Below are 11,260 nucleotides of genomic sequence, written 5' to 3'. Positions count from 1 at the left end.
AACTATCAAACTCTTAGAGGAAAACATAGGCAGAACACTCTATGACATAAATCACAGCAAGATCCTTTTTGACCCACCTCCTAGAGAAATGGAACTAAAAACAAAAATAAACAAATGGGACCTAATGAAACTTCAAAGCTTTTGCACAGCCAAGGAAATCTTACACAAGACGAAAAGACATCCCTCAGAATGGGAGAAAATATTTGCAAATGAAGCAACTGACAAAGGATTAATCTCCAAAATTTACAAGCAGCTCATGCAGCTCAATAACAAAAAAACAAACAACTCAATCCAAAAATGGGCAGAAGACCTAAACAGACATTTCTCCAAAGAAGATAAACAGATTGCCAACAAACGCACAAAAGCATGCTCAACATCATTAATCATCAGAGAAATGCAAATGTAAACTACAATGAGATGTCATCTCACACCGGTCAGAATGGCCATCATCAAAAAAATCTACAAACAGTAAATGCTGGAGGGGTTGTGGAGAAAAGGGAACCCTCTTGCACTGTTGATGGGAATGTAAATTGATACAACCACTATGGAGAAGAGTATGGAGGTTCTTTAAAAAACTAAAAATAGAACTGTCATACGACCCAGCAATCCCACTACTGGGCATATACCCTAAGGAAACCATAATTCAAAAACAGATATGTATCACAATGTTCACTGCAGCACTATTTACAATAGCCAGGACATGGAAGCAACCTAAGTGTCCATCGACAGATGAATGGATAAAGAAGATGTAGCACATATACACAATGGAATATTACAGCCATAAAAAGAAACAAAATTGAGTTATTTGTAGTGAGGTGGATGGACCTAGAGTCTGTCAGAGAGCGAAGTAAGTCAGAAAGAGAAAAACAAATACCATATGCTAACACATATATATGGAATCTTAAAAAAAAAAAAGGTTCTGATGAACCTAGGGGCAGGACAGGAGTAAATACGCAGACATAGAGAATGGACTTGAGGACACGCGGTGGCTGAAGGGGAAGCTGGGACGAAGTGAGAGAGTGGCATGGACATAAATACACTACCAAATGTAAAATAGATAGCTAGTGGGACGCAGCCGCATAGCACAGGGAGATCAGCTCGGTGCTTTGTGACCACCTAGAGGGGTGGGATAGGGAGGGGAGGGAGGCTCAAGAGGGAAGGGATATGGGGATATATGTATACATATAGCTGATTCACTTTGTTATACAGCAGAAACGAAAGCAACATTGTAAAGCAATTATACTCCAATAAAGATGTAAAAATTTAAAAGAGTATGTAGCTCATAGGATTAAATGGATTAATTCAAGTAAAGTTCTTAGCACAGTTCCTGGGCCAATAGACATTAGCAGGAGCAAGATCTTAGAGGCCATGATGAGGGGTTCAGATTGTATGAGAGACAGTTCTAGTGGCAGTATGGAGAAACAAGTAGAAGACAGGCAAGAAGCAGGGATACTAGCTAGAGAGCTTTCACAAATATTCGGTCAAGAGCTGGTGATAGAGCATGGGCCTGGTTAACGGAGTTGGAGGTAGTTCAAGTTTGGAGGAAACTAGAGCAGGGGTCATGGAGGAAAAATATTTAAGCTGAGCCTTGAAGGAAGATATTTCCAAGGGAACCTTGGAAAAAAGCACAGATGACATGTCTTGAGCAGTGAATAGTCAATGTGGTAATGGAACAAGAAGTGGAAGAGGAAGTTGAAAGATTGAGACCAGAAAGATGAGTACTTTCAGAGCCTTACTTAACCTGTCTATTTGATGCATAAAAGAGCAGTGAGAGAAATTAATAGAACAGAAAGACATGACTATGTCTTAGGACTGACAGAGGAAGACCAGTCAGATAAGAGGATCAAAGAAAAAGGGGTTATCAACCATGTAAATATTTTGGTAGGATGAAGATTAATGCCACTGATAACTTGAGGCAGATTCAAATTGTAGCAGCTGAAGACAGATTGCAAGCAACTAAGCAGGTGGGGAAAACTGCAAGTCTTCATCTCACTACAGGCTCTTTCTTGGATTTCAGCAGATAAAGGTAAAGAACTTTAGCTTGAAAAAAGTACTAGGAGTCTAGGAGGCAGAGGCTGACAAAGGGAAAACCAGAACATGACTGTAGGAGAATGCTTGAAGGTTAAGATGCAGGGCAAGAGAAAAAGAAAAAAAGCTGCTGGAGCTCTGTACCAGAGAATGAACATAAGGTACAGTGTGATCCAAGGCAATGATGGAAACCATGCTTTGTGAAAAGAAGGCTATCAAGCTTCAATATGTGTTTTTGCCATGGCAATTTTAAAGACCCATGTTTTTATATAAACACCACACTAAAGAAGGAATATCACAAGTGACTTCATGAATCATCAGAATGGGAATTTGCTCTTGAATGTGAACACTTTACTGAATATAAAATCCTCTAGATAAAATTTCACTTTTGTAGCAAGGTCTCTTTGATTATAAGATCACTTATAGAAATTAAATCGTTTCACATTATTTTACCTTTTTATTTTCTAAAAATGTGTTAGGTAACATGTAGAAAATATGTGAATTTTGGGGTTACCTAAAGTCTTAAATTTCTTTGAGTAAATAGGAAATAGACTCTGGAAGTACCTATAATGAATACCTGTTATATGGCTGCCCAGTATCTATTTTTCTTCCTTCTTGGAGTAATAGCCTGAATTTCTTTTCAGTACCTACCCTGTCTCTCCATTCTCACCGTTGTGATTTAGTTGGAAAATGGGCCTCACCTGCCCCAGAGAAAGGCCCTGATTCATAGAGCCAATCTGAATGTGCCACCTCTGAATGTTTTGGAACTGGCACGATTACCTAAGTTGGTCCAATCAGTGACTCTTAGACACTTTCGCTGAATATATGATATAGATTCTCTGTTTCACAAAAAGATGTAATTCTTAGAGTTCCTCAAAGTCAGTTTAGGATTATGAACTGGGGGGTGGGGGGGAGGGAGGGAGTTTGTCCAAAAACAGTCAACACCAGGGAAGTGACAGTTAAAAACTGAAAGAAACTAGGTTCTAAGTCACATTATGTGAGCGTCTAGTCTCACTCCTAGCCACATGTATCTCTGTGGTTTCAAAGGAAGTTAATTGGTTCGCTCTATGTAAGCCATTCTCAGTTGGGTTTTTCTATTACTTGCTGTACTTGAAAGCTTCCTAGATGACAGAATCTGTGATCTAGACCCTAAAGCCTATGTGTCACTTTTCCATCAGCTGTCAGGATGTTGGTGAACTCGTCTATGGAAATAGATGTCATTTTTATGAAAAGCGAGCATTTTGGGACCCTTATGTATGTTGTATAGGTTCTTTAAAACGTTTAGTTTTACAGAGAAACTTTTTTTTTTATAATAAAGATATTCAACTCACCATGAAAAGCATAAGAGACTTAGAAAAATAACTAAAACCTGCTAATAGTTGAAGGCCCAACTACACAAAAGTTGGATTTGAAGGTTGTCCCTTATCTATTTTCTGACAGCAAATATTGCAGGATTGTTTGTTTATATTAATGTAAGTTTCAATATATGTTAATTATGAATAGAACAAGCCTAGAAAGTGATAAAGCCAATTCACACTCAACTTGTCAAAAGAAATAGTAATAAGCTTCTTCCCTTAAGTGAAGCATGTTAACCTCTTCCGCACCCAGGTTCTAAAGTAATTCATAAGTAGACAAGAGGTATGTGGAACATGATGTATTATCTTTATTACTAATAACCCTCATTCTCTAATTTCAGCCTTATATCTGTGTAAAAGAGGGCTTCCTTACACTGAGCCCCATAATGATACAGACATACGCATCCAGCCGCAGACAGCACTGGGCCCAGACTATTTTGCCGCCTGCCCTTGTAAGACTTATGGAGAAATGGGGCCCAATGCATGCTTTCTGTGAGCAGCTTATTCCCAACGAGAGGGGAGAAAGTGCTACTCATGCTCACTTCTTTGTCCCAAACTCAAGCAAATCATCACACCTCTACCAATCTAGGTCCAACCAGGAGACAGAACACAGTAAATTTAACCAGAATTGTTAAGCTATAATAGAGTGAAATAAATACAATTACCCCTCTGTATCCACGGGTTCTGCACCCCGGATTCAACCAACCGTAAATTGAATAGCAGTAGATTGAATCCTCGTATGCAGAATCCTCCAATGTGGAGCCCCAGGGTACTGAGGGCAGACTGTACTACTCCATTTTACATAAGAGACTTCAGCAATCGCAGGGGACTGGCGGGGCAGGGGGAGCCTTAGGACAAATTCCTTGCTCATGCTGAGGGATGACTGCGTGTTGAGAACTCTTAACAGTACCCTAGGGCAGAGGGAGAGTACCCAAGGAAAGGCAAGCTTGGAAGAGGATCCCCCTCTGGCATTCATACCTCTGATGGAATAAAATTTAAAGGCAGGACAAAAAAAATTAAACACAGAATTCTGTTCGGGCCTTCTCCCTCCCTAATGCCCAGTGTGCATCTGCATTACACATTAAGCAGAGCTCCTGAAATCTTCACGATCTAAAACAGAGAGAGATGATAAGTATTTTAGCTACTCAAAACTTGAAAGAGATACTCGTTACATATCTTCTCGCTGTAGATCAGAGAGAGAGCGAAGGCGGAGCAGGTCTCGTTTTAGATCTGACAGAGGTTCTAGAACTAGATCACCCTATTCTTGTCAGAACGGTCCCATTATGACGACTCTCATTATGATGGTCGTTACCATAGGAGCTCCCCTTATCAAGAGAGGGCACGCTAGTCTCGGCCATATACCAGTAACAGGGCAAGACTGATGGATACTGTAAAACTGAGTCCTCTTACTTAGAGATGGAAAAAAGAGGAAAGGATTCTTCAAAATTAGAAGGAGAATCCAAAAGGACTTCAGAAAATGAAGCAATGAAAAGATGTTATTCTCCCACTAATGAACAGGGATTCCGACGCGGGTCATCATATTCCAAGCACGGTAAGAGTGCTTCCCGTTATAAATCTGCCCCTTCAAAACCTGCACCCAAGTCTGATAAATTTAAAAATTCTTTCTGTTGTACAGAATTGAATGAGGAAATCAAACAGTCTCATTCTTTTAGTTTACAGACTCCTTGTTCTAAAGGTAGTGAATTAAGAGTGATTAGTAAAGTTCCTGAAAGAGAGAAGATTGGGTCTCCATCTCCATCAAATCGATTAAATGATTCACCTACTTTTAAAAAGCTAGATGAATCACCTGTTTTTAAGTCTGAATTTATAGGACATGATAGCCATGATAGTATTAAGGAATTAGACTCTTTATGTAAAGTGAAGAATGATCAATTAAGAAGTTATTGTCCCACCGAATTTAATACAAACGGATCTCCTGGGGCCGAATCTGATTTGGCAGCATTTTGCGCTTCTAAACGTGACACTGTTTTGATGTCTTCTGATGATAGTGTGACTGGATCAGAGGTTCCCCTTTGGTCAAAACGTGCATGCTTTCATCAAATGGATTTCAAAACATTAATAGATGTAAAGAAAAAGACTTGGATGATACTCGCATGCAGCATAGTAAGTCAGAAAGCCCATTTAGAGAAACAGAACCTCCAGTGTCGCCACACCAGGATCAACTCATACCTTTGCCAGTTATGACTATAGATCATTCCGAAACAATAGTTAAAGAACCAGTTGATGTGAGAGTTTCTTGCTGTAAAACCAAAGATTCAGATATTTACTGTACTTCAAATGACAACCGTCCTTCTTTGTGTCATTCCGGAGCTGAAAATACTGAGCCTTTAGTAATGAAGATTTCTTCAAATAGCTTTATGAATGTGCATTTGAAATCAAAAACAGTTATATGTGATAATGGAAGTCTGACAGATCAGCACTCAAAATTTGCATGTGGAGAATATAAGCAGAGTGTTGGTAGTACTAGTTCAGCTTCTGTTAATCATTTTGATGATTTATAACCACCTACAGGGAGCTCATGTATTGCTTCATCTCTTCAGAGTCTTCCAGCAGGGACAAACGTAGACAGTTTAACTCTCTTGCAATGTGGAGAGAATACATCTCCAGTTTTGGATGCTGTGCTGAAGAGTAAAAGCGCAGAGTTTTTAAAGCATGCAGAGAAAGAAATAATAGAAGTAGCTAGTGGCCTTCCTGATTCAGGAAGAGGATTTGCTTCCTGGGAAAACAGGCATAATAATGGACTATCTGGGAAATGTGTGCAAGAGGCTCAAGAAGAAGGGATGTCCATACTGCCTGATAGAAGAGGAAGACCAGAAATCTCTTTAGATGAAGAAGGTGGAAGAGGACATACACATACTTCTGATGACTCAGAAGTTGTATTTTCTTCTTGTGATTTGAATTTAATCATGGAGGACAGTGATGGTGTAACATATACCTTAAAATGTGACAGTAGTGGTCATGCCTCAGAGATTGTATCCACTGTCCATGAAGACTATTCTGGTTCTTCCAAAAGTTCAAGAGATGAAAGTGATTCAGAAGATACAGATTTTGATGATAGCAGTATTCCAAGAAACCGTCTTCAGTCTGTTGTGGTTGTGCCAAAGAATTCTACTTTGACCATGGAAGAAACAAGTCCTTCTTCTTCTCGGAGCAGTCAAAGTTACAGACACTATTCTGACCACTGGGAAGATGAGCGATTGGAGCCAAGGAGGCACTCATTTGAGGAAAAATTTGAGAGTATAGCAAGTAAAGCCTGTCCTCAAACTGAGAAGTTCTTCTTTAATAAAGCAACAGAGAAGAATTCAGAAATCTCTTTTACACAGCCCAGCCGAAAACAGATAGATAATCACCTGTCTGAAATTGCTCATCCTCAGAGTGATGGGGTTGATAGTACAAGTCATACAGACATAAAATCTGACCCTCTAGGTCACCCAAATTCTGAGGAAGCAGCGAAAGCCAAAATAACTTCTAGGCGGCAAGAAGAGCTGCCAGTTTATTCTCCTGATGATTCTGAAGATGTCTCAAGTAAGTCTCGGCAACAGACCACTTTCCCTAACAGGCCAGATAGTAGACTGGGAAAAACAGAGTCAAATTTTTCTTCTTGTGAGATCTCCCGAGTGGATGGTTTCCGTTCATCATCGGAAGAGCTCAGAAATCTAGGGTGGGACTTCTCTCAACAAGAAGAGCCTACTACCACATATCAGCAACCTGGCAGCAGCTATGGAGCCTGTGGTGGACACAAGTATCAGCAAAGTGCAGAACAGTATAGTGGGACACGTAATTACTGGCAAGGCAATGGCTACTGGGATCCAAGATCAGCAGGTAGGCCGCCTGGAACTGGGGCTGTGTATGATCGAATTCAAGGGCAGGTACCAGATTCCTTAACAGATGACCGTGAAGAGGAGGAGAATTGGGATCAACGTGGAGGATCTCACTTTTCAGGCCAGTCCAATAAATTTTTTCTGTCCCTTCAGAAGGACAAGGGGTCAGTGCAAGCACCTGAAATAAGCAGCAATTCCATTAAGCTGTGATTCCTTTAGCTGTGAATGAGGAGAAAGATCTTTCGAAAAACTTAGAAAAAAAATGATAGGAAAGATAGAGGGCCGCTTAAAAAAAAGGAGACAGGAATTGGAGAGTGATTCTGAAAGTGATGGTGAGCTTCAGGACAGAAAGAAAGTTAGAGTGGAGGTAGAGCAGGGAGAGACAGCAGTGCTTCTAGGCTCAGCATTGGTTGGGACTTCGTGTGTCATGGAGGACTTCAGGGACCCAGAGCGGTGGAAGGAATGTGCCAAACAAGGGAAGATGCCTTCTTACTTTGATCTGATTGAAGAAAATGTTTATTTAACAGAAAGAGAGAAGAATAAATCCCATCGGGATTTTAAGCGAATGCAGTGTGAGTGTACACCTCTTTCTAAAGATGAAAGAGCTCAAGGTGAAATAGCATGTGGGGAAGATTGTCTTAATCGTCTCCTCATGATTGAATGTTCGTCTCGTTGTCCAAATGGGGATTATTGTTCCAATAGACGGTTTCAAAGAAAACAGCATGCAGATGTGGAAGTCCTACTCACAGAAAAGAAAGGCTAGGGCTTGAGAGCTGCTAAAGATCTTCCTTCGAACACCTTTGTCCTGGAATATTGTGGAGAGGTACTTGATCACAAAGAGTTTAAGGCCCGGGTAAAGGAGTATGCACAAAACAAAACCATCCACTACTATTTCATGGCCCTGAAGAATGATGAGATAATAGATGCCACTCAGAAAGGAAATTGCTCCCGGTTCATGAATCACAGCTGTGAACCAAACTGTGAGACTCAAAAATGGACTGTGAACGGACAACTGAGAGTTGGGATTTTTACCACCAAACTGGTTCCTTCAGGCTCAGAGTTAACATTTGACTATCAGTTCCAAAGATACGGCAAGGAAGCACAGAGATGTTTCTGTGGGTCGGCTAATTGCCGGGGTTACCTGGGAGGAGAGAACAGAGTCAGCCTCAGAGCAGCAGGACGGAAAATGAAGAAAGAACGATCTCGGAAGAAGGATTCGGTGGATGGAGAGCTAGAAGCTCTGATGGAGAATGGTGAGGGTCTCTCTGATAAAAACCAGGTGCTCAGCTTATCCTGGCTAATGGTTAGAATTGAAACTTTGGAACAGAAACTTACCTGTCTCAAGCTCATACAGAACACACATTCACAGTCTTGCCTGAAGTACTTTCTGGAACGTCATGGGCTGCCTTTGTTGTGGATCTGGATGGCAGAACTACGTGATGGCCGGGAAAGTAACCAGAAGCTTCAGGAAGAGATTATAAAGACTTTGGAACATTTACCCATTCCTACTGAAAATATGTTGGAGGAAAGCAAAGTGCTTCCTATTATTCAACGTTGGTCTCAAACCAAGACTGCTGTCCCTCAGCTGAGCAAAGGAGATGGGTATTCTAGCAAGAATACATCACATGCTCACACACCGCTCAACACACCTGATCTTTCCACCAAGCTGAGCATAGAAGCTGACACAGACACCCCCAAGAAGCTAATGTTTCGCAGACTTAAAATTATAAGTGAAAATGGCATGGACAGTGCGATCTCTGATGCTACCAGCGAGCTAAAGGCAAGGATGGCAAAGAGGACCTTGACCAGTTAGAAAACGTCCCTATAGAAGAAGAGGAACAACAGCTACTCACACAACAGCTGCCTGAATCTAAAGTTGATAGTGACATTGCTGTGGAGGCCATTAAGCTACCCACATCTGAACCAGAGGCTGACACTGAAATAGAGCCTAAAGAGAGCAATGGCACAAAACTAGACGAACCTATTGCTGAGGAAACACCATCCCAAGATGAAGAGGAGGGTGTATCTGATGTGGAGAGTGAGAGGAGCCAGGAACAGCCACATAAAACGGTAGATATAAGTGATTTGGCCACCAAGCTCCTGGACAGTTGGAAAGACCTAAAGGAGGTATATCGAATTCCAAAGAAAAGGCAAACCGAAAAGGAGAGCACAATAACCGAACGAGGAAGGGATGCTGTTGGCTTCAGAGATCAAACAGTTGCCCCAAAGACTCCTAACAGGTCAAGAGAGAGAGACCCAGACAAACAAACTCAAAATAAAGAGAAAAGGAAACGAAGGGGCTCCCTCTCACCACCACCTTCTGCCTATGAGCGGGGAACAAAAAGGCCAGGTGGCAGATATGATACACCAACTTCTAAAAAAGTACGAATTCAAGATTGCAATCAACTTTCTACAGAGGAGCGTCGAAAGTTGTTTGAGCAGGAGGTAGCTCAGCGGGAGGCTCAAAAACAACAGCAGCAGATGCAGAGCCTGGGAATGACGTCTCCACTGCCCTATGACTCTCTTGGCTACCATGCCGTCATCACCCCTTTGCTGGCTACCCACCAGGTTACCCCATGCAGGCCTACGTGGATCCCAGCAATCTTAGTGCTGGAAAGGTGCTCCTCCCCACACCCAGCATGGATCCTGTGTGTTCTCCTTCTCCTTATGATTATTCTCAGCCCTTGGTGGGACATTCTACAGAACCCCTTGCTGCCCCTCCACCTGTGCCCGTGGTGCCACATGTGGCAGCCCCTGTGGAAGTTTCCAGTTCACAGTATGTGGCCCAAAGTGATGGTGTGGTACACCAAGACTCCAGGGTCACCGTCCTGCCAGTGCCAGCCCCAGGCCCAGTCCAGGGACAGAATTATGGTGTTTGGGATTCAAATCAACAGTCCGTGAGTGTACAGCAGCAGTACCCTCCTGCACAGTCTCAAGCAACCTTATATTATCAAGGACAGGCTGCTCCAACTGTCTATGGTGTGACGTCACCCTATTCACAGACAACTCCACCAACTGTACAGAGTTGTGCCCAGCCAAGTCTTCAGTACATCCAGGGACAACAGATTTTCACAGCTCACCCACAAGGAGTGGTGGTACAGCCAGCCATAGCCGTGACTACAATAGTTGCACCAGGGCAGCCTCAGCCCTTACAGCCACCTGAAATGGTTGTGACAAATAACCTCTTGGACTTACCACCCCCATCTTCTCCCAAACCAAAAACCATTGTCTTACCTCCCAACTGGAAGACGGACCGAGACCCAGAAGGGAAGATTTACTACTACCATGTGATCACAAGGCAGACTCAGTGGGATCCTCTTACTTGGGAAAGCCCAGGAGAGGATGCCAGCCTTGAGCATGAAGCTGAGATGGACCTAGGAACCCCAACATATGATGAAAATCCCATGAAGACCTCAAAAAAGCCTAAGACAGCAGAGGCAGACGCCTCCAGTGAGCTGGCTAAGAAAAGCAAACAAGTATTCAGAAAAGAGATGTCCCAGTTCATCGTCCAGTGCCTGAACCCTTACTGGAAACCTGACTGCAAAGTGGGAAAAATTACCACAACTGAAGATTTCAAACACCTAGCTCGCAAGCTGACTCACGGCGTTATGAATAAGGAGCTGAAGTACTGTAAGGACCCCGAGGACCTGGAGTGCAATGAGGACGTGAGACACAAAACCAAGGAGGACATTAAGAAGTACATGCAGAAGTTTGGGGCTGTTTCCAAACCCAAACGGGACACTGAATTAGAGTGACCTTCAGGGCCAGGCTGGGAGGACGGGCAAGCTGGTAGGAGGGACTCTGGGGAGAAGAAATCCCGTGGGCCCTCTCTCCCCACCCCACTGTCAGGGCTGTGCTACTGACGACACATCACCCTGGGGAATTCAAACCTGCAGAATGAGCTCACAAAAATGAGCTCCATCTACAACAAGCGGTCCCTGGTTGTGAGCTGTTGTTAGAGGCCATCTTAGGCAACGGTTTAGGCCCTTGAGGCCTTCCCTTCCGAGACCCCGGCCAGGCCTGACCCCACTCTCA

At 42.8% G+C, this 11,260-nt stretch overlaps 1 long non-coding RNA gene and 1 pseudogene across 3 annotated transcripts in view; one reads left to right on the top strand and one right to left on the bottom strand.

Annotated features, from left to right (window-relative positions):
- Window positions 1-11,260, bottom strand: part of LOC114895290 — a 49,031-nt gene that overhangs the window by 16,579 nt on the left and 21,192 nt on the right. The window lies entirely within an intron of this gene.
- Window positions 4,785-11,001, top strand: LOC114895286 (annotated as a pseudogene).

Source organism: Monodon monoceros, unplaced genomic scaffold (assembly GCF_005190385.1).
Source record: "Monodon monoceros isolate NGI ecotype Baffin Bay Population unplaced genomic scaffold, NGI_Narwhal_1 Super_Scaffold_14, whole genome shotgun sequence".
Classification (NCBI taxonomy): domain Eukaryota; kingdom Metazoa; phylum Chordata; class Mammalia; order Artiodactyla; family Monodontidae; genus Monodon; species Monodon monoceros.
The sequence above is the reverse complement of the archived record's forward strand: the minus strand, read 5'-3'. Positions and strand labels throughout refer to the sequence as shown.